The 23,527-nt window shown below is 52.0% G+C and overlaps 1 protein-coding gene and 1 non-coding gene across 3 annotated transcripts in view; one reads left to right on the top strand and one right to left on the bottom strand.

Annotated features, from left to right (window-relative positions):
- PRKCZ (protein kinase C zeta) overlaps positions 1 to 23,527 on the top strand; it is a 99,593-nt gene that overhangs the window by 28,666 nt on the left and 47,400 nt on the right. The gene's annotated exons all lie outside the window — the stretch shown is intronic.
- Positions 9,195 to 9,296, bottom strand: LOC128061929 (U6 spliceosomal RNA). The gene has a single exon (XR_008200779.1). It is a non-coding gene; the product is annotated as a U6 spliceosomal RNA (small nuclear RNA).

The following is a 23,527-nucleotide window of genomic DNA, read 5'->3' as shown; positions in this document are numbered from 1 at the left end:
GGTCACAAAGAGACATGACTGAGGGACTTTCACTTTCCTGTTGTATAGGTGGCAAAAGCTTACTTTCGGGCCATTTAGAAAAAAATTTTTTTTTCCACCCCCACAAACTACTATTGGAGGGACTTCCCTGGTGTCCAGTGGCTAAGACTCCACACTCCCAATTCAGGGGGCCTGGGTTTGATCCCTGGTCAGGGAACTAGATCCCACATAAGGAAGAGTTTGCATGCTGGAGCTAAAAGACCAAAAAGAACCCACTAAAAAAAGTTATTATTGGAAATGTCATGTCTGTTTTTAGGATTGTTTTCTAATTTTGGAAAAACCTCAGTTTCTTTCATTTTTGACTTGTAAGACTTCAGAACATTTCAGATTTTCTCACGCAGTGATTCATCTTAAATATTCTTTGAGATGATAATCACGCGTTTACCATTTTGCTGTCCAGGTCCTCATTATAGATGCACACTGCGTGAATTTTGTGTTACCTTCATTCACATTGCAGTTTTTAAAAGATGCTTGCAGTGTGTGACTTGACTCAGTATTTCTGTAAGTGTGTGAAACACAGTGAGTCACACAGAAGCACCAGCAGCCCCTGGCCCTGCTGGAGGCTTACGCCCCCAATCGTGATGATGTGTCAAAGCTGGGATGGAGGTGCCGGTCTCTGTCCAGCAGAGCATCTGGGACCAGTCAACTCTGGAGCATCCACAACCCCCACGGCCCCCTCATCCCTCATACATCTTCTTCAATCAGCCATTGCCGCTTACTTAACACAGGACATAAAAATCACCGTCTCAACCCTGTTTAGGATTCTCTTTTAAAATTAAGGTTTTATTTTCTAGGGCAAGTTTAGGTTCGCAGCAAAATTGAGAGAAAGATACAGAGAGTTCCCATACATGCCCCACCACACACACAGCCTGCCCATTATTGACACTCCCACCAGAGGGTGCCTTGTTACATCTCCCAGATCCCACAGTTTACGCTGGGGGTCGCTCTCGGTGTTATGCGTTCTGTGTTTCGACAAATGTACAGTGATGTGTACCCACCATTGTTGTATCACACACAGCATTTCACTGCCCTGAAAGCCCGCTGTGCTCCCCCTGGTCACCCCTCCCGTGGCAACCACTCATCTTTTATTGTCTCCGACATTTTGCCTTTTCCAGATTGTTTTACTGTTGGAATTATACAGTATGTAGCCTTTTCAGATTGGCATCTTTCACTTAGTCATATGCATTTAAGTTTCCTCCAGGTCTTTTCATGACTTGATGGCTCATTTCCTTTTTTAAAAAAATTATTTTTATTTTTGGCTGCCCTGGGTCTTCGTTGCTGCGCATGGGCCTTCTCTCGTTGCGGCAAGCGGGGGCTGCTCTCTAACCGTGGTGCACAGGCTTCTCTTTGCTGTGGAGCATGGGCTTAGTAGTTGCCACTGTCAGACTCTAGAGCACAGACTTAGTAGTTGCGGTGCACCGGCTTAGTTGCTCTGTCGCATGTGGGATCTTCCCGGACCAGGGCTTGAACCAACATCTCCTGCATTGGCAGATGGATTCTTTACTACTACACCACCAGGGAAACCCGGCTCATTTCTTTTTAGCTGGATAATATTTCTGTTGTCTGGCTAGAATAGTTTATTTGTTCATCACCCACTGAAAGGTACCTTCATTGCTTCCAAGTTTTGACGGATATGAATAAAGCTGTTGTAAACATCTGAGGGCATATTTTTGTATGGACATGGTCTTCACCTCCTTTGGGTAAACACCAAGGAGTGTTACTGCTGGCTTGTCTGGTAAGACTGTGTTTAGTTTCATAAGAAAACTCTGAACTGTCTTCCCAAGTGGCTGCACCATCTGCATTCCTGTCAGCAGCCAGTGAAGAGTTTCTTTTGCTCCAGTCCTCACCAGCATTTGGTGCCGTTGTGTTCTGGGTTTTGGTCGTTCTAACAGGGCACCTTAACCACTTTTAGTGTGTGGTTCAGGGGTGTTAACCATATTCCCATGTTGTACAGCAGAGCCTGAGAACTCTCGTCTTCTCATCTGCTTTTAAACAGAGTTCTGTGAGAAACAGAATAAAAGACAGGTTTGCTGCCTCATAGCTTAGAGTCATGGTGTTGTTATAGGCTGACCGTGCCCACAGCTGGGCAGAGCCCTGCCTCCCAGTGAGCCAGGTCTCACCTCCCTGAGATGCCAGGCAGTCCTTGCACTTACAAGCCACCAGTAAGGCCTTTGCTCAAAAGCATTTTAATGATTCCCTTGTTCTTGCATAATTTGGGGGTTTTTGGAGGGGAGGGGACATTTCTTGGTCTTATCTCCTCATCCAGAAATTCTTATTGTTGTTAGCACAGGGTTGTGATAAGATATCTGAGCAGTGTGTGTGTTATGTCATGAAGAAGACTTGTGGGAAGAATAAATGAATAAGCTGAGGTGGTTTTTCTTCTGAAGCCAGCATTTAGGGGGTTGGGGTGCCATCTTTCTGCCCCCGTGTGTGGAGAAGTGACCCTCCGAGGAAGGATGTGTGACCTAATGGGGCAGGCGTGTCCCATCCGGCTGGCCTCCAGGGAGCTTGTGCCCCTAGGGAGCTTGTGCCTAGCGTGGAGGCCCTGGGGGCAGCGGTGGAGGCAGTGTCCAGGCAGCCTTGGGGGGAGCCCTGGCTTCGAGGTGGGGCTGCAGGTGGGCTGTGGGGACAGCATGAGGGGCTGGCTGCCTGGTGACTGGCACGTGTTGGCCTCCTGGACACGTGGCCTGAAGGCATCCTTTGTTCTGCTGGGGCAGAGCCATGGCTGAATAGCGGCTTTCTCTGCGCCCTCCATTTCTCTGTGGCCTTTACTACCTCCATCCTGCTCTTTCCCTCTCATGTGACCTGAGGACAGTCACAGCCTCTCCAGGTCTACCTGGCCCAGGCTCCGCCCCCTTACCTGATGACCCCGCCCCTACAGCCTGACAGAGCCTTTAAATGGGCTCTCCCTGGACTGTGACTCCCCATGACCCCCCACCTCCCTCTCGCCAGGGTCTGCAGCCCTTGCTGCCCCAGCCCCCACCTCCCTCTGCAAAGGCAGCTGTGTCAGGAGGTTTGCAGGCCTCCCCCTTCCACCCTTGTCTCTCTCCCCACCGCCTTCCACCCCATCTCCCTCCCCACCCCCTCCCATCCCTTTCTCCTTCCTGCCCCCTCCCATTCCCACCCCCATCTCCCTCCCCACCCTCTCCCAGCCCCATATCCCTCCCCACCTCTTCCATACTGTCCTTCTCTCCATGAAGACCCCCCACACACACACAGTTTGTCCTCTCCCCCAGTACACAGACTCTTGTGCTAGAGGTTGGAGTCAGCCTGCTTTGATCTCAGGTGCAGTCTCCCTGGGCATTTATCAGCTTCTGTGAAGATGTCCCCTCCTTGCGCCAAAGGTCCCCCAACCCCAGGACCGGTCAGCAGTGGGCTGCACATGCCGCCTGCTGCCCCGGAGGACTGGCAGCCCTGCTATGTGGGTCAGCCTGCCAGGGCCTCAAGCCAGCCAGGGCTGGATCACGTGTGCCGCTCCCTGAAGCTTCCGCCACCACAGCATCTTCACTCGCCATCTTGGGGGGAATGGTGGTGACCAGGAGTGGACAAAAAGGCCCCATCAGACAGACAGGACTTTCCAGTTTGTATTTAGACAGCATTTCTGGTTGAAACCGCAAGCACATGTTGACCGCAGAAAATTTGAAACAGTCAATAAAACAGAAAGGAAAAATTTTAATTGCCCTTTCTGGAGCCACCCAGCGAGTGGATCCTTTTAAACTCTAATCTAGTCTCACGTGCTGTGGAGGCATCACGTTAGTTAGAATTCCTCCCCATCTTCAGCTTGGCTGCAGGCGGGTGGCAGCTGCTAGTGGCCCTGGGGGCGGCAGGGTCCCCTGGGCTGCGCTGTGTCAGCCCCTCTGGTCGACTCATCATTGCCTTGGCACAGAATCCCAGACCAGCAATCACTCTCAATGTATTTTAATCATTTAGAATCATTTTATAAAGCCACCAGTCATTCGGATCAGGGGCCACCCTGTGACCTCATTCTAACTTCAGACATCTGCAGCGACCCTATTTCCAAATGAGGGCACATTCTGAGGTACCAGGGTCAGGACTTAGCATTTGGGTTTGGGGGGATGCAATTCAGCCAGAATGGGACCTGCAGAAGTTGAATCCTGGGGTCCCCACAAGCTCACAGCCTGGCAGGTCTGTGGTCCTTGTGGTCAGCTGTCCTTGGCATCCTCTCCCAGTTGGGAACAAGAAAAATGCCTGAGGATTTATAGTGAATGGTGTGTGACTGACCACAGAGGACCCCGCTGACCAGGACCCCAAGCCCAGTGTCCCTACAGGGTCCATCATACCACGCGGAGGACGTGGCGAGGCTGTGACGTCCTACTCTGCAGCTGCCGCTTTACGGACAGGAGGGCCCAGTCACTAGGCAGTCCTGAGCTCATGTGGTCGTGAAGAAGCCTCTGACACTTCTCCAGGGAGGCCATCGCACCTGTAGGAATGAAGGGTTGCACCTCGTTTCCTGTGTCCAGCATGTGGTTTGCACTTTAGATCTCACGTGGCTGAAGTGTCAGAGAGAGCCTGTCCAAATATTTCCACCATGTTAGTTTAGTTTTCCATACAGTATGCAGAACCTCGTTTTTCTTGACATTGTGATCCAAGCAGATCATTGAATACACTTTGTAAAGACCACTTTTGAAGACCAGCCAATGTACATGGACACACTTTAAAAAAGGGGTTAGAGAACTATGGCCAACGCACCAAATCCAGCCCACCTTTGTTTTTTTTGTTTTAAAAAATTGTGGTGAAAACATACTTGATCCCATGATCATGGCATCCCATCATTTCATGGCAAATAGAAGGGGAAAAAATGGAAACTGTGAGAGACTTTATTTTCTTGGGCTCCAAAATCATTGCGGATGGTGACTGCAGCCATGAAATTAAAAAACACTTGCTCCTTGGAAGAAAAGCTATGACAAACCTAGACAACATATTAAAAAGCAGAGAGAGACCTCACTTTGCTGACAAAGGTCCATATGGCCAAAGCTATGATTTTTCCAGTAGTCATGCAGAGTTGTGAGAGTTGAACCACATTGAAGGCTGAGTGCTGAAGAATTGATGCTTTCAAAATGTGCTGGAGAAGACTCTGGAGAGTCCCTTGGACTGCACGGAGATCAAAGCAGTCAATCCTAAAGGAAATCAACCCTGACTATACATTGGAAGGACTGATGCTGAAGCTGAAGCTCCAGTATTTTGGCCACCTGATGTGAAGAGCTGACTCAGAGGAAAAGACCCTGATGCTGGGAAAAATTGAGGGCAGAAGGAGAAGGGGACGACAGAGGATGAGATGGTTGGATGGCATTACTGACTGAATGGACATGAGTTTGAGCAAACCCCAGGAGAGATAGTCAAGGACAGGGGAGCCTGGCGTGCTACAGTCCATGGGGTTGCAAAGAGTCAGACAGGACTAAGTGACTGAACATCAAGAAAAAAAGTACGCCTAATATAAAACTTACCATTTTAGCCATTTTTAAGTATGCAGTTCAGTAGTTAATGTGTAGTCACATAGTTGTGTAACCATCACCATGATCCGTCTCCAGAACTTTTCCTCTTCCCAAATTGCAACTCTGTCCCATTAGACACTCCGCACCCGCTCCCCTCTGACACCCACCTTCCAGGTCCTTACAGAAGTGGGATCTTACACTGTGTGTTCTTTTGCGTCTGCTTGTGTCACTTGGTGTCGGGTCCTCGAGGTTCACCCATGTTGCAGTGGGTGTCAGGCTCTCCTTTCTGGGGCTGAATCATCGTCCATCGTGTGGATGGACCACATTTCACTTATCCATCATCCACTGATGGACACTTGGTTTGCGTCTATCTTTTGCCTGTTGTGAATAACTCTGCTCTGAACATGGGTGTACAAATACCTTTTCGAGTCCCTGCTTTCAGTTCTTTTGGGAATATACACACAACTGGATTTGCTGGATCATAGGATAATTCCATTTTTAATTCTGTGAGGAACCACCAGACTGTTTTCCGAAGGAGCTGCGCTAATTTACATTCCTACCAACAGTGCACAGGCTCCCAGTTTCTTCACTTTCTCACCAGCAGCTGGTTTCTGGTCTTGTGTTCTGGGAGCCACCCTGCTGGGTGTGAGGTGGTTGCTCATGGTGGTTTTGGTTGGTGTTTCCCTAGTGGTCAGTAATGTTGAGCATCTTTCCTCGTGTTCATCGGCTGCCAGTCTGTCTTCTTTGGAGAAACATCTGTTCAGGTCCTTTGTCCATTTTAGAATGGGACTGTGTGCCTGTGAGTTTGTTGATTGTCCTGGTTGGTGTATAACGACTGACCCACTGCTGTGCACGTTGGGCTCAGCCTCCTCTGCTTGAACCCGCTGGTCGGCACGTCAGAGCAAGGTTGTCCAAGGAACTGACTTCAGGTGGAGAACAGATGGGCATCTGTGATGTCAGTGTGAAGATGGACCAGTTTTCCTTCTCTTTTCGTTCTTCTGATATTTTCCATGTCTCTTACCACCTATTTTTATAGCATAAAAATTCATTACGAAGGAGAAAGGCTCATGTGGAGGAGGGACTTTTGAATCAGAAGGTACTTGGGGCCCCGTGAGTCAGTCAGTCTGTCCCCATGAGCACATCCTTCCTCGTGCTCCTGTGGGGTCTGCCCAGTGGCGACTTCCCTGTCTGTCCAGAACCCCCAGATGCTTGGTCACATCAGCAACCCCCACCCCCAACCCCCAGCATGTTTTGCTACGTGAAGCGACCCTGCGGGATAACAGAACAAGATGGAATGGGTCTGGGGCTCCGGGCCATCTCTGGGGTGATGTGAATACCTGGTGTTGAGGAAGGAAGCCCTGCACCCGGTGGGCTGCTCAGCTGGGAGGAGGGCAGGCGGCAGGGTCCCACCTCCGGACAGTCCAGGGAAGCAGAGCCCAGAGCAGGCGCCTCCCTCCACTCTGGCCCCCCTGGGAGCACCTGCTGGTGAATGCAGACCACCTTCGCCTTCTCAGCTTTGGGGCCGTGGAGACTCACCAGTGTCCTATGGATCTGAAGGCCTTGGGTCCATTTAGAACAGAGGCTTCGCTGAGCTCCACAGCTACATTCTTGAGAGTGAACAGAACAAGCATAAATTATTCATGGATTTTAGCTGATCTGTTTTTGTACAAAGGGAGCTTTTAAAGTTAATTATTTTTAAGCAGTAGAGGATGGTTTATCTGAGAAAGCTGGAGGCGCCGTTTTCAAGGTGATCAGATGGCAGGGGGGTGGGGCACAGGGTGGGGGTCTTGGCCCTGTGCTCAGAAAGAAGAGAGGCCCAGACGTCAGGAAGAGTTTGGGGATGGCTCTGAGTTCAGTCCTGGCCAAGACTTTAAACTCAGCTCCACCATCTTAAACCTTCCAGGCCTCTGATGCACCGGCCCCCACGGTAGGGGAAGGCCCTACCACTCTCCAGGTGCTGCCCTGTAGCCGAGGTGTAGACGCAGCCCCAGTGTACCAGGATGCCCTGTCGTGGGTCTTGGGAAGCAGATGCACAGAGATGTTGCAACGTCTGTGAGGGTCTTCCGCCAGGAGGGAGGCTGAAGCCAGAGCCTCTACAATCCCTGCCCAGTGGGGAGGAGGCGGGCAGCCCATGGGCTGAGCTGGCAACTGCTGTTCCTTTGAAAAGTGCTTCCTCCTGGGTTTAGACAGGTGTGGGCGGGTGCAGACACCATGTGGACATGACGTGGTCAGGCGTGGGTGCTGTGTAGACAGGTATGGACACGCTGGATGTGGATGGTGTGGACAGAGGGCCTGCAGCACTTGGTCCCCTCCATTCTGGCGCCTGCCCACACTTGGATGGCCTTGGAGGGGGATGCGCCAGCTAGTCACAGGTGTGGACACACCTGCTTGCATGTGGGCACAGGTAGGGGCCTCAGTGCTAGGTCCAGTCCACATCCCTTACCCAGAATGACCTGGGGGCCGCATCTCCTGCCAGACACCCCCTTGTCGTACCTGCTGTGGGTGATTTCCCAGTTAGGCACATCAGAGACTTCCCAGTGACTTCCTGGTGTGTCACATCGGAGCAGCCACCTTCCAAGAGAGCCCACATGGCCTTCCATTTTGATGCACAGTTTCAGGGTTCTCCTTTGCCATCACCTCTCCACCCCTGGGGGGCAGCCCCCCTTCTGTCCCTAAATACCACCTTTGGCGAGAAATGAAAGAAACCTGGTTCCAGCCTGAGCTGTCCCAGGGCCCGTGGCCTCCCTGTGGTCTCCCCACATGGCCGTGTTCCTGTGTGCGATGTGCTGGCCCACAGCATGGACAGTGATCACCAAGGGGCAATCAGGTCTTTTCTGAGGCTCCCGCTGCGGCCCTCCCCCAGCCACCCCTCCGCAGCCCACCTCCCTCCTCAGCCCACCTCCCTCCTCCCATATTGGCTGCTTTTGGCATTGAATTAATTTCTTGTTCCCCAGTCGTTTTTCTTAAAGCTCAGTTTCGGTATCTTTCAGCCTCTCGTCTGTTACAAGCTCTGCCCAGTTTCCCCTGGGCTCGCTGCTATTCTTGTGGTCTCCCACAGGCCCCTCGGTACGGTTGATGGTGGCCAGGAGGGAGCTGCTCCTTTCTTTCTGTGACCCTGCGGCTTCGTCCCTCTGATGGGGCAGGGGTTTCCGTGTGTCCAGGACACTCAGGCCGACCGCTGGGGGGGTCAGAGCTCAGGTCTTGGTGTCCGGCAGCCCCCGCTTCCCCCTCTGGTCTTGGGTCTCCTCTGGGCCTCCTCAGAAGGCAGATGTGGACACAGGGGATGGAGTCACATGAATTTTGTGAAGCTTGTCTTTTTTTTTTTTTTTTTTTTGCACTAGAACCTTTTTTATTCAGAAAAGCAAAAATGTGTTCCAGCCACACACAGGAGGGGTATGGGTTGGGGGCAGAGGTGTCTGTCCATCTAGCACGGGCCCCCAGCCCATGTCGTTTTGGCAGCAATAAGGGGTGTGGGGTAATGGCCCCCAAAATAAAAATGGTGTGTGTGGGGGGGAGTGTGGGAGGGAGAAGAGGGGTGCAGAAGCACTGGGGAGTGGTGAGGGGAGGGCTAGATGAGGTCAGTACTGGGAACGCCGCAGGTGAGAGGCCATCTCACAACATTTCTTATTGACCATACCGCCGTGGACACCTTCTTTGCCCATCAGCAGGACTAGTGTCTTGACAGCCATGATGACAGTGGTAAAAAATATGGAATGCTTCATGAATTTGCATGTCATTCTTGCGCAGGGGCCATGCTAATCTTTGTATCAGTGAAGCTTGTCTTCAGTGGGTGCTCAAAAGCGACACTAGTGTGTTAGAGTTGTTGATGTATTGCTGAGCAGTGGGTGACAGTTCTGGGGGAAGTGGCTTCCATGCTGCTCCCACGGTGTTTCCATGGGAATTAGAAATGGTCCTGGGCTGCAAGTTGGGAGTCAGAAAATATGGAGGCAGCAAGACTCCAGGTCTACTTCTGACTCCTGGCTTCTCCTCTTGCAGAGCCGGGGGTCCACTCTGGCCTCAGTCTCTGCTGTGTCCTCAGCCCGAGTGTTAGCAGCACACACGTGCACACACACAGACACACACCACCCACACATACCACACACAGGCACACACATGTACACACCACACAAGACACACATGCACACCACACACAGACACATGCATACATACACACACCACACACAGACATACATATACACCACAGGCACACAGACATACACACACCCCACACACCACATACATACATACATACACGCACAGACACACAACACACAGACCACACACGCATACATTCACAGACACACACACACTACACAGAGACACACGCACACAGACACACACATAGAATCACAGACACCACATAGATACACCACACACACATACGCACCACACATACGCACACACCCACACACCCAGGAATGGGAATCGTTGCACAGAGGACTCTACTGCTGGCGGTGCAGAGAAGCTATGACTCTCCCTTGTGTTTTGCAGTGTTTAGGGAAAAGGACTGTCAGGAAGACTGATCAGCTGATGTCCACGAGTAGCTGGTTTGTGTCAGTTGTCACGACAGAGGCAGGTCCTGCTAGCTTGTCACCGAGGGCATCCTTTGATGTCACCACTGATCAGGTCCCCGTGGCCCTGAGGAGGCTCGGGTAGCAAGCTGGCTCCAAGCTTTGCCTGCTCTATGCACATGGGGAAAGCGGGGCTTCAGGGCCCAGCCCGGGAGCAGCGGAGGATCAGCAAGATGCTGTGGATTCACCAGGGGTTGAGGAGGGGAGCAGGGCAGGCTGACTCCTCTAGGCTTTGCCCTCTGGCACTCCATTGTTTATGGAGGAGGGCAGGTCTCTAGCATTTTGACAGAGGTCCAGAGCGCTGCCTGGTCCTGGGGTACCCCTTGACCCTTTGGTGTGGAAGGAGTGTGGCACCCTGACCAGCCTTGGCCCTTGGCCCTGGATGGACCCATCCAGCACCCTGTGCTATTCCTACTGCCTGGTGTGGGGGGGGTGGAGTTGTCAGGTGGATGCTGTTGGGGGTGCAAGGCTGGCACAGGCTGCAGCGCCCCCCCAGGAGCTGGTGGACTTGGCACCAACCCCCACCCCCACCCGCAGGAGCTGGGAGGAATGAGACTTCACTTCTCAGGATGGTGGGGACACTCCTGCAGCCTGTGTGAAACACCATGTGGCCTTCTAGGAGGAGTGGTTGTTTTGGGTCCTGGGAGCCTCTCTTGGGAACCAGGGAGGAATCTGAAACAACTCAGCTGATAAGGATGAGGGAGGAGTGGTGGGTCCCTGCTCTCTGCCCCCATGCCTGGGGCCCCTGGTGAGAAGGCAGTGCTGCCGCAGCCAGGTTGAACCCAGGAGCCCTGGCAGCTTCTCCCTGGAATGCAGCCTGTGAGACCCAGGTCTTCAGGCCATTTCTCTAAACTCAGGAGATGCTTTACTTAAACACCCTGCAAAACATGAATGTGGGGTGCACTCTGTTCCCATGGGTGCTGCACCCCTGCCTGAAGCCTCCATCATGGGGGCAGCACTGGTCTGAGGAGCCATCTGGGGTTCTCTCAGAGGATGGGCTGGGTGGGGGCGGTGGGTGGCTTGTGATTCTGCTTCCAAACAACCCCTCATGCCTGTCCTCGAAGCTGCAGGGTCAGGTTTAAACTTCGGATTTCCTGGTGCCTGGACTCACAGATTCATGTAATAATAAGGCTCCTGCTGCCTTGGACCAGCTCAGTGCCGCCTCTGGGGGGGGGGGTGTGTGGGATCTGTTCTGGGACCAAAGACTCTTCCCCTTCTGCACCCCCCACACCATCCTTCCCACACAGAACAGCAGGGATACCCTGTCCCCAGGAGGTGCGAGAATGAATTAGGAGATCTATGTGGAATTACAGTGCAAGGAGCCCAAGCAGGTGTTTCGCTGATGTGAACCTGAGTTTTCCTCCCTCCCTCCCTCCATCCCTCCCTTCCCTTCCCTTCCCTCCTCCTCCCTCCTTGCCCTCCTCCTCCCTCCTCTCCCTCCTCCCTCCCTCCTCTCCCTCCTCTCCCTCCTCTCCCTCCTCCCTCCCTCCTCTCCCTCCTCTCCCTCCTCCCTCCCTCCTCTCCCTCCTCCCTCCCTTCTCTCCCTCCTCCCTCCCTCCTCTTCCTCCTCCCTCCCTCCTCTCCCTCCCTCCTTTCCCTCCTCTCCCTTCTCCTTTCCCACATCTGAGCTGTGTGGCCCCAGATTCCAGGCCAGGCAGATACTGAGAGAACCATGACATAGAGGACGTGCTCCTAGTCTCACCCAGTTAATGAGCACATGTGCAGAAACAGATAAAGTTGCAGGTTGTAGTGAATGTAAGTGGCACCGAGATGGAAACACCAGATGGGGAAGGGCTGGTGCTGGGGGCCCAGGAAGGAGGGGTAACACCTGAGGTGAGGACCTGCCCATGGAAGGGGACCGGCAAGGTTCTTGAGGGGTGGGGAGCATGGCCCCTCAGAGGAACTGGGAGAACCTGCTGGCGGAACCCCTGGGAGGCCAGGGTGGGGCTGGGGCCACACAGGGGTCTCTGGCCACCCCTTAGTCCTGTGTTTTGTGAGCCTGTGAGGTGTTGGTTCAACAGCCCTGAATCCCAGCTATGACCTACTTGCTATTCCAGTTAAGCTGAAAATCACTTGTCCACATCCAGCTAAATCAAATGATGTGCAAGGAGCAGAGAAACCTTGAAATGCATTTTTAAAGCAATGAAAGTGAGACGAGGATTTTTTTCTCAGGGAAAATGCAACACTCCCTGGGTTGCAGGGCTCCCCTGGTGGCCCAGTGGTTGAGAGTTCACCTGCCAATGCAGGTGACATGGGGTCGATCCCTGGTCCAGGAAGATCCCACATGCTGCAGAGCAGCTAAGCCCACGCACTGCAGCTGCTGAGGCCCACACGCTTTAGAGCCTGTGCACCGCAACGAGAGAGGCCACTGCAGTGAGAAGCCCGCAAGTAGAGAGTAGCTCCCGCTTCCACAACTAGAGGAAGCCTGAGCGCAGCAACCAAGACCCAGCACAGCCAAAAATAAGTTAAGTCTGGAAAAAGGGAAAGAGAACACTCGGATTCTGCACCCTGGTGGCAGAGAGCTGTGTGCACCTGCTCTGAACCAGCTGGTTAAAAGCCTATGTTACTTCTTGTCCCTGCAAAGCATGCAGGTACTCCAGGGTCTTCCCCTCCAGGGTCTTCCTCTCCAGGGTCTCCCCCCGACCCCTCCTTCCCATGATCATGGCCCTGGGGCAGAGAAGGAACTGGTCTCAGCCCCTTGGCCTGACCCTTCACTCCACGCTTTTCCTCGGTTTTATTTTATTTTGCAGTGATAGAGGCTCTCTTGCTAAAATTATTTCAAAATCTGCCACCTGGAAAAACAGACCCTTTGTGGGACCATCCATTTGTGGCACCGAGGCTGCGGCTTTTGTGCTGGTGTCTCGCTTTTTCACCCTGAGTGCCCCTGTCTCCACCCCCAAGGCCCCGAGCCACCCTTTCCTCCCGGCCCCTACCTGGTCCCCCGAGGTATGTGGTTTGCTCCCAAGGCTCCGCCTGTAGATCTGCAGGCCGAACATTCTTCATGGACAACCCTCCAGGGTCGCCATCATGAGGGTCAGCGCCTGTGGCCGAGCATGTCTGTGTGTGTGTCATGTTTTGGTAATTCTCGCAGCGTTTCAAGCTTCATTATTACTGTGTTAGTTGTGGTGATCTGTGATCTGTGTCGTTGTTTCGGGGCCACAAACCACACCCGTGTAAGATGGTGAACTTCATCCGTCAGCATGCTGTGTTCTGCCTGCCCCACTGATTGGCCATCCCCCCATCTTCCTCCCTCTCCTTGGGCCTTCCTGTTCCCTGACACAATATTGAATCAGGCCAATTAATAACCCTGCAATGGGGGGACTTCCCTCGTGGTCCAGTGGTTAAGATGCCACACTTCCACTATTGTGGGCCCCAGCTCCATCCCTGGTCAGGGATTTAAGATCCTGCAAGCTGTGTGGCACGGCCCCCAAAAACCCAAACCAAGACAAAACAATCCCTGCAGTGGCCTCTTAAGTGTTCAAGTAAAAGGAAGAGTCGCACGTCTCTCAGTTTTAATCAAAAGCTAGAAATGGTTAAGCTTAGGGAAGAAGGCAGGTCAAAAACCAAGACAGACTGAAAGCTGGGTCCCTTGCACCAAACAATTAGCCAAGTCATGAATACCAAGAGAAGCCCTGAAGGAAATTAAAAATTCTGCCTGATACGGAGAAGGTTTTAGTGGCCTCGATAGAAGATCAAACCAGCTACAGTATTCCCTTAAGACAAAGCCTCATGCAGAGCAAGGCCCTGACTCTTCAGTTCTATGAAGCCTGAGAGAGGGGAGGAAGCTGCAGAAGGAAAGTCTGAAGCCACAGGGGTTGGTTCATGAAGTTTAAGGAAAGAAGCCATTTTTACAGCGTAAAGTGCAAAGTGAAGCAGCAAGTGTTGATGGAGAAGCTGTAGCAAGTTTTCCAGAAGATCTAGCTCAGAGCATGAAGGGGGCCATACAAGTGCGTGTGTGCTCAGTCGTGTCCGATTCTCTGCGATCCCATGGACTGTGGCTCCTCTGTCCATGGAATTTCCCAGGCAAGAATACTGGAGTGGGTTGCCATTTCTTTCTCCAGGGGATCTCCTGACCCAGGGATCGAACTCGTGTCTCTTGAATTGGCAGGTGGATTCTTTGCCACTGAGCCACCTGGGAGTCCCCCACACAAGCGAAGGGGCCCTTAAGAATTAAGCTAAATGCACTGTGCATGTGCTTTGGAAATGGAATAACAAAGCCTGAATGACAGCACGTCTGTTTACCACATGGTTTCTTGCAAGATTTTAGGCCCATTGTTGAGACCTTCTGCTCAGAAAAAGATTCCTTTCAAAATGTCAGTGCTCATTGACCACACACCTGGTCATGCTCTGATGGAGATGGACTACGAGATTTGTGTTGTTTTCACGCTGCAGACACAGCATCCATTCCCCATCCATGGACCAGGAAGGAATTTCAACATTCAAGTCATATTTAAGAAATCCATTGTATAAAGCTATAGCTGCCATAGGTGGTGATCCTCTGTTGTTTCTGGGCAAAGTCAATTGAAAACTTCCTGGAAAGGATTTACCATTCTGGATGCCAGTAAGAACATTCGTGATTCATGGGAATATCAGCAAAATACCAACATTCGCAGGAGTTTGGAGGGGCTTCCCAAGTGGCACAGTGGTAAAGAATTTGCCTGCCAGTACAGGAGACGCAGGAGACTCTGGTTCGATCCCTGGGTCAGGAAGATCCCCTAGAGGAGGAAGTGGCAACCTATTCCAGTATACTTGCTTGGGAAATCCCATGGACAGAGGAGCCTGGGGGCTACATTCCATGGGGTCACAAGAGAGTTGGACACAACTTAGTGACTAAACAACAATGGGAATTTGGAGGAAATTGATTCCAATGCTCATGGATGACTTTGAGGAGTTCCAGACTTCAGTGGAGGAAGCAACTACAGATGTGGTGGAAACAGCAAGAGAGCTGGAATTAGAAGTGGGGCGTGCACTTCAGTGAGAAGCCTCCACACCACACCAGAGCAGCTGCTGCTCGCCACAACTAGAGAGAGCCTGAGTGGAGCAATAAAGACCCAGCACAGCCAAAAATAGTAATTAATGCAGCTACAAAATTAAAATACACTTTTGCTCCTTGGAAGAAAAACTATGACAAACCTAGACAGCATATTAAAAAGCAGAGACATCACTTTGCCAACAATGGTCCATATAATTAAAGCTATGGTGTTTCCAGTAGTCATGTACAGATGTGAGAGTTGGACCATAAAGAAGGCTGAACGCAAAGAAATGATACTTTCCAACTTTTCTGAAGAAGACTCTTGAGGGTCTCTTGGACTGCAGGGAGATCAAACCAGTCAATCCCAAAGGAAATCAACCCTGAATATTCACTGAAGCTTCAGCTTCAATATTTTGGGCATTGATTCAAAGAGCTGACTCATTGGAAAAGACCCTGATGCTGGAAAAGACTGAGGGCAGGAGGAGAAAGGAGTGACAGGAGATGAGATGGCGTCACTGAATCAATGGACATGAGTTTGAACAAACTCCAAGACATAGCAAAGGATAGGGGAACTTGCCGTGCTGCAGTCCGTGAGGTTGCAAGGAGTCAGACATGACTTGGTGACTTGTTCAGTTGCTCAGTCATGACAGTCAGAGGTTTTAGTGTAGTCAGTGAAGCAGAAGTAGATGTTTCTGGAATTCTCTTGCTCTTTCTGTGATCCAACGGATGTTGGCAATGTGATCTCTGGTTCCCATGCCTTTTCTAAATCCAGCTTATACATCTGGAAGTTCTTGGTTCACATACTGTTGAAGCCTAGCTTAGAGAATTTTGAGCATTACCTTGCTAGAATGTGAAATGAGTGCAGTTGTGTGGTAGTTTAAACATTCTTTCACATTGCCCTTCTTTGGGATTGAAATGAAAACTGACCTTTTCCAGTCCTATGGCCACTGCTGAATTTTCCAAATTTTCTGGCATATTGAGTGCAGAACTTTCACAGCATCATGTTCTAGGGTTTGAAATAGCTCAGCTGGAATTCCATCACCTCCATTAGCTTTGTTCATAGTGATGCTTCCTAAGGCGCACTAGACTTTGCACTCCAGGATGTCTGGCTCTAGGAGTGATCGCACCATTGTGGTTATCCAGGGCACTAAGATCTTTTTTGTATAGTTATTCTGTGTATTCTTGCCACCTCTTCTTAATATCTTCTGTTTCTGTTAGGTCCATGCCATTTCTGCCCTTTATTGTGCCCATCTGTGCATGAAATGTTCCCTTGGGATCTCTGATTTTCTTGAGATCTCTAGTGGCTTAATGACTGGACACAAACAAATTGATTAAAAAAAAGAAGAAGTTGGGCTGAAGATGTGGCTGAATTGCTTCATCTCAGGATAAAACTCTAACAGATGAGGAGTTGTTTCTTGTGGATGACAAGGAAGGTGGTTTCTTGAGATAGAATCTGCTCCTGGTGAAGATGCTGTGAAGATTGTTGACGTGACAGCAGAGGATTTAGAATAAGAGGTACTTAGCTGAAAAGGCAGCATCGAGATTTGAGTTGCCTGACTCCAGTTTTGAAGGAAGTTCTCCCATGTGTAAGATACTATCAGCCAGCATTACTGCTGTAGAGCAGTTGTTTGTGAATGAAGAATCCATTGATTTGGCAAATGTCATTGTTCTCATATTTTAAGAAATTGCCACAACCAGCCCAGCCTTCAGCAACCAGTACCCTAATCAATCAGCAGCCATCAGCATGGAGACTAGACCCTTCTCCAGTGGGCCAGGGCGGGAGGGGGGTGAGATTTGCTGAAGGCTAAGATGACACTTATCATTTTTTAGCAATAAAATATTTTTTATCTGAGGTATGTACATTGTTTTGGGGCTTCCCTGGTGGCTCAGAGGGTAAAGCGTCTGCCTACAATGTGGGAGACCCGGGTTCGATCCCTGGGTTGGGAAGACCCCTGGAGAAGGAAATGGCAACCCACTCCAGCATCTTGCCTGGAAAATCCCATGGACTGAGAAGCCTGGTAGGCTGCAGTCCATGGGATCGCAAAGAGTCGGACACGACTGAGTGACTTCACTTTCATGTACATTCTTTTTAGACTTAATAGGCTACAGTATAGTATAAACATAACTTTGCACTGAGAAACCAAAAAATTTGTGTGTATCACTTTATCATGTTACTTGCTTTATGTTTGCTTGAGCCAAACCCATAGCATCCCTGAGGTGTGCCTGTGCTGATACGTGATCTTTACAACATGTTTTCCTGGGGCATGCTGTCCCCATGTGATGTCCCGCCTCCTGGAAGCCCTGGGTTCCTGGCTTCCTTAGGTCTGACTTACTGAAATGAGCAGGACAGGGAGGAAATACTTTATTTTGTAAAAAGACATTAAAAGGTTCTCCATTGGAATCCCAAGGGGGCTCCTCTGGTGCCGGCCCCACCCCTCCTCTTTCCTTGACCCTTGACCCTTGAGTCCTCTCTTTCTCTCTCTCTCTATATATATATGTAAATCACACATCAAAATTTAGTTGTGACAGCTTCGGGCTTCCCCCCACCCCCTGCCCCTGATAAATTCTTAAAGCCTTTCAGAAGGCTTAATCTCAAGGAGAAGCCGGCCTCTTGTGTGTGTTTAATCACCAAAGCAGTTTTCAATCTCAGACGTGATTTAAGAAACCTGGAAACTTGCAGCAGCTGAGTCCTCCAACCAGAGGGAAGCTGGTGGGCATCCTCCCTGTCCCTTCCCAGGCGGCCCAGGATTTCCCGGGCACTTGTCTCCCCCTCCCCTTCTCTTTCCTTTGACCTGGTCATGAGACCCCAGGGACGACCTCTGTGGGGGTCTGAGGCTGACTGCCTTGTTCTTTCTTCAACTTGTGTGTGTCATTTATTCATTCATTCATTCCAGCTCTGCTGTCAAGACCACAGCCAGGCACCTTGGGCTGAGCTGGCCTGAGTCAACTCTGGCTGCAGGAAGCAGGACAAGGCTCCCTGAGCCTCAGTTTCCCTCAGAAGGGGCTGCCTCTCAGGGCCCCGCTCTCAGAGCCCCCTCTCTCACCAGCCCCTGTCCTGCTCTGGGCCATTTCCCCCCAGTGGTAGTCACAGCTCCCTGATGGTTTGTCCCTCACCCCATAGAATGAGAGGCGCTAGGACAAGAGCCAAGCACAGGGACACCGGCCTCGGCCAGGCCGATGGGACTTCCGCCATTAGTGTATGTTTTCCTGTCCACTGTGTGTCCCTCATGTCTGTTGCTCTGTTACTTGGAGGTTAAGGATGAAACTGAGTTTAGAAATACTGGGCTGGCCTGGAGTCCAGATGCTGTCCTGCAGGCCTGCCTGTGAAACAGATGTCAATGCTTGCCCCCTCAGAGGCCTGTGAGGGGATCTGGGTTCAAGTGTGTCCTTGGTCTAGATCAGCATCTGACACAGTAGAGGGGAACATCCCAGGTTGTATGTAGCAGAGACACAGAGTCTCAGGCATATAGTCACAGGCTACGTCACAGGCATATAGTACATGCAGAGTAGATACATAATAGATACAGAGCAGCTGTCATAGATACAGAACAGATACTTCATAGACATGCAGTACAACATAGATACGTAGTAAATACAGTGGCACCCCACTCAAGTACTCTTGCCTGGAAAATCCCATGGATGGAGGAGCCTGGTGGGCTGCAGTCCATGGGGTCGCTGAGGGTCAGACATGACTGAGCAACTTCACTTTCACTTTTCACTTTCATGCATTGGAGAAGGAAATGGCAACCCAGTTCAATGTTCTTGCCTGGAGAATCCCAGGGACGGGGGAGCCTGGTGGGCTGCCGTCTGTGGGGTCGCACAGAGTCTGACAAGACTGAAGCGACTTAGCAGCAGCAGCAGATACATAGTAGATACAAAATGGATACATCATAGACATATAATAGATACAGTATAGACATGTACATAGTAGACAGTATATACATTGTAGACACATAGTAGATACATATTAGATCTATAGTATATAGTAGATAGAGAAGAGATATATCACAGTCATACAGTACATACAGAGTAGATAGATATAAATAGATACAGATTAACTCCATCATAGATACAGAGCAGATACATCATAGATACATAGTAGATGCAGAATAGATATATAATAGATACATGGTAGACACAGAGCAGATACATCATAGGCACATAGCAGATGCAGTGTAGATACATAATAGATACGTGGTAGACACAGCAGATACATCATTGGCACATAGTAGATGCAGGGTGGATATAAGATATATAGTGGACCCAGAACAGGTGTATCATAGACATGTAGTAGACATGGTGTAGATATATAATGGACAGGTGGTGGACACAGAGCAGACACATCATAGGCACGCACAGCAGACACATCATTGGTGCCTGCACTGTAGGATTAGTGTGCGCTAACAGTGGGTCACGAACGTCCTGCATGGGGTTCACATCACTGTGGGATCCTTTTCACTGGGGAGGACTGTGATGGGAGTTTGGGAAAACATCCAGTTTTCTCTCCCTCTCCCCCTTTTCTTTTTTATCAGATGCAGCAGAGCTGTGCTTCCTGTCTGGTGGGTGGAGGCTCATTCTTCTGGGTTGGCCCTAAGGTCAGAAGGGAGATGGGCCAGGCTGTGGGGGTTGGGGTGGTCCCAGAGCCAGTCCTCTCCCCACCCCACCCCTTGTTCTGCCACAAGAGTCTTTTGAATTTACATTTTTTTCCTTCAGAGTCTGCTGTGGGCTTTTCGAGGTCTGGTTACAAGTTTTTGTTGGTTTGTTTCTAGATTCGTCGGAACTCTTTGTATTTTGCTCTTCTTTACTACAGTTTTGCAGAAAAGAATCTAAAACACAGTCCCTCCTTGTCTTTCTAAAGGGCTGCAAAGCAAAGGTGTGCAGCCAACTGTGGGTCCTAAAGGGCTGCAAAGCAAAGGTGTGCAGCCAACTGTGGGGAAAATGGCCCCACCATCACTTTTTCTGTTACTGTTTTTCTCATAAAGAGGCCTCTCCTTCTGGGGAGGGGGGAGAGCTTCTCTTGACTGGGGATGTATATGCATACACTACTGGGAAGGTGTGGAGAAAAAGCAGGTGTGTCTGCGGGGCCTAGGAGATGCTCTCACGCCCGGTGGGGGAGTGCACCACCACTTCTGAACACGCGTGAGGTGGTTGTGGACACGTGGCCCTAGTGCTCTTTCTAACTGTCTCTCAAATCAATTCGCATCACGTCGACATGACAAATGTTTAACATGACAGTTGAATGAGCCATTTTCTGTGGGAAGCCTCCCCCAGTGGGTGGGGCTGCAGTTTGCTCCTTAGTCTCTCTTGGGGTGGGGAGGGGGGCTTGACTGGCAGCTGCTGCTTGTCCGTTTAGCCCTTGCTCCTGCTGCTCACCTGAAAGATACATGAACTCAGCTCCTGCCCCTGGGAAACCCACGGGCCAGGAGGAGAGTAATTCCTGGGGGTGCTCAGGACGTGGGGCTCGAGGGGCCAGTGTCTCCCAGGTTCCTGTTTGGGCAGCAGCGAGAGGCGGTGGAGGGGGGCACTGTCACCCGCTGTGGCCCAGGCTCTACAGGGTGCCTTTCCTTCTCACATCATGAGACACAGAGGAGAGCCATGGGCTCCCAAGCTGGTCCCAGATGACTGGGGGGCGCAGGCAGCTGGGTTTCAGTTTTGGGGAGGGGGTGAGCCAGGCTGGGGTGTTCAGGGTGTGAACCTCCCTGCTCCCACCCCCTCCTCTAAGCTTTCTATCTCCCCCCCACCCCCAAACGTGGCGGGAAAGGCAGGGGGTGGAGGCTGTCAACTGCTGAGCATCACAGGTTACCTCCTCTGTGACTGAAATCAGACTCGGGGCCTCAGAGCTGCAGGGGCTGGTGCAATGGCCATGGATGCTGGGCACTTCCCCCAGGGCAGCGAGGAGAGGGTGGGCCTCGCTGATCACAGGCTGCCCGCACCTCTCGGCTTCTGTGTGCAAGGCCCCTGTAACCCGTGTCTGGTTCAGGGACCCAGGTATGCCACCTGTCCACATGGAGCCTGTGCTCTGGAGGGGGGAGGACATACAGGTGCCAGAAGGTCACAGGGGGCTGCTGCCACCCCAAGGAGATGCTGTTTTAACTGAGACAAGAGGTGGGGTGGGGCAGGCCTGGGCCCTGGTGTGGACAGTTAGGATGCTGAGGGACCTGGTGTGGCTGTGAGGTGGAACTGCATGGTTGGGGTGTGGACCAGGCGGGCACTCTGCTGTGGAGCGGGTTGGGGCCAGCAGGCCTGTGGGGCCCACTGCTGCCCACAAGGCCAAAGACAATGGGGCAGAGGGTCAGGGAAGGGGAAAAGGGGCAGGAGTCCAGCGCTGAGAGGAGATTGGCAGGACCCGGGAGGACCAGGAAGGGGAGAACTGGAGGGTGGGTCCCACGTGAACCATGTGGGTAAGTGTGGGCTGGTGAGCATGGACAGGTGAGTGTGTTCAGGTGGGTGCAGGCAAGTTAACATGGGCGTAGACAGATGTGCAAGTCCCATCTCTCCAGTGAGGGGAGAAGCCACTGGGATTGGAGGTGTTGACTCTGCAGCTGCTGGGCTGACCCCAGGGCTGACCCCGGGTCACTCCTGTCTCCTGCGTAGCCGCCTTGTGCATTGTGGCACTGTTTCAGTGAGGATGCTGAGGACTCGGCATTGGTGGGAAGGTGGTCTTGTAACCGAGCCTACAGATGACCAGGAGCTGGCTCGTTCCTGGCTGGGGAGATGGGGCCCACAGGCCACCTGCACAAACAGGCTAAAAGGAGCTGGGGTGGGAGGGAAATGGCAGCCATGGGTGCACTCAGGGCTCACAGTTGATGGAACGGGGCTTTTCCCTTGCGGCCTGGGAATGACCAAGTGTGGCATGGATGGTGTGTGCAGTTCTCCCTAAGTGGTCATCTGAGCAAATGGATTTGGGATGAGGTGGTCATATGAGGCTAAGAGCTGCAAGGAAGAGCTGGCTGGCTGCTTTGAGACATTGAGTGGGGATGGAGATCCTTCCTTTGGGGTAAACAGGGCTGTCCACTAGGGCCCTGCCTGGCCCCCAGCATGGTTCCAGGACCGCAGCAGAAGGAAGGGAATGGAGGCCAGTCATCTCTCCGTCTCTCTTGGAGGCCTCCTTGTTCCTTGTTGGACCAGACGAGCCCCTGGGGGCCGGGTGAGTGAGGGGCATATCCTGAGGCTCTGTCCTCATGCCTTCCCTGTGACTTGACCCTCCTGCTTCCCCCTTACGAGGACCTGTGATGACACTGACCCCCAGATAATCCAAGATCACCCCCTCCCAGGGGCCGTACCTTAATTGCAGCAGCAGCAGAGTCCCTGCCCCGTGTGAGGAGGCTTAGGCTGGGGATTAGGACGGGACGTCCCTGGGGGCAGATATTTAGCCAACTGCAGGTGCTTTCAGTTTCTGGCTTCCGAGGAGGGATTCCTGGGGTGAGGCCCAGACAGAGGGCACCGACAGGAGCCCCGGGGGTGGTAGGAGCAGCCGGGACCCCTGCCTTGGGTGGCCTCAGTTTGCTCATCTGTAAAGTGAAGTCACAGTAGCCACCCCTTTTCCTCTGATGATGAGCAGATGTCATCACAGGCATTCAAACACGCTGGGCTGAGCTGCCTCAGGACACCCACGGAAAGCCTGAGGAAGGGGGGAGTGTGACAGCAGCTGTGACTTGGTGGCTGACACGGGGGGGTGCCAGGTCTGGGCTCTGCCACCCTGCAGCCTTGTCTGCAGACCATCTTACAGACCCACCTCAGGGCAGGGGGAGCCCACAGCATGGCTTGGGGGGTGTGTGGGTCCCTGAGATTTGATTGTGTCGATTCTAAGAACCACATGGACAGCAATGGTCAGGCCGGGACCTGGGGCCCCGGGTGCGGGGGTGAGTCTAGGGTCGTCTGGAGGCAGAACCAGTGGATGTGGCTGTGGGCTGGGTACTCAGGGAGGGCAGGTTTCTGCCAGGGGAGCTGTGGCGGGGGAAGAGCTGGACAGGAGAGTGCTTTCGTTAGGGCTCCTGTGAGTGACTGAAAACGGAAGACACATCTCTAGTCTGGAAAGACTGGAAACCCAATGGCCAGGAGTGAGCTGGCTCATTCTGGGGTGGCCAGACCTGCTTCTCTCTCTGCATCCTGACTTCCTCGGAGCAGTCACCCTCCATCAGGTGCCTCATCAGGGTCCCCTGGCTACTGGGTCACACTGATGCCTCTTGCCCTTGGTCACTTGTCCACCCGCAAACCACTGGTGGAAAACCCCACAGGTGGCCTGGACTGAGCTGGTGGGAGTGAAGCCTGCAGGGCCAGGGTGTCAGGAGAGGGACTCCTTCTGCGTCCTCCGCTCTGGCCTTTTTCTCTTCCAGGAGGGACACTAATACCTTTGTGAGAGCCCCACTCGCCTGACCTCATCTAAATCCAGTCACCTCCTAATATTATCACTGGAGTGGGGGTGGGGCTTCAACACAGGAATTTAGGGGGACACAGAGATTCAATCCATAACAGCGGGTAGGGTGGAAAAA

This window comes from Budorcas taxicolor, chromosome 16 (genome assembly GCF_023091745.1).
Source record: "Budorcas taxicolor isolate Tak-1 chromosome 16, Takin1.1, whole genome shotgun sequence".
Lineage (NCBI taxonomy): Eukaryota > Metazoa > Chordata > Mammalia > Artiodactyla > Bovidae > Budorcas > Budorcas taxicolor.
Note: the sequence above shows the minus strand (reverse complement) of the source record. Positions and strands in the feature narration are given on the sequence as shown.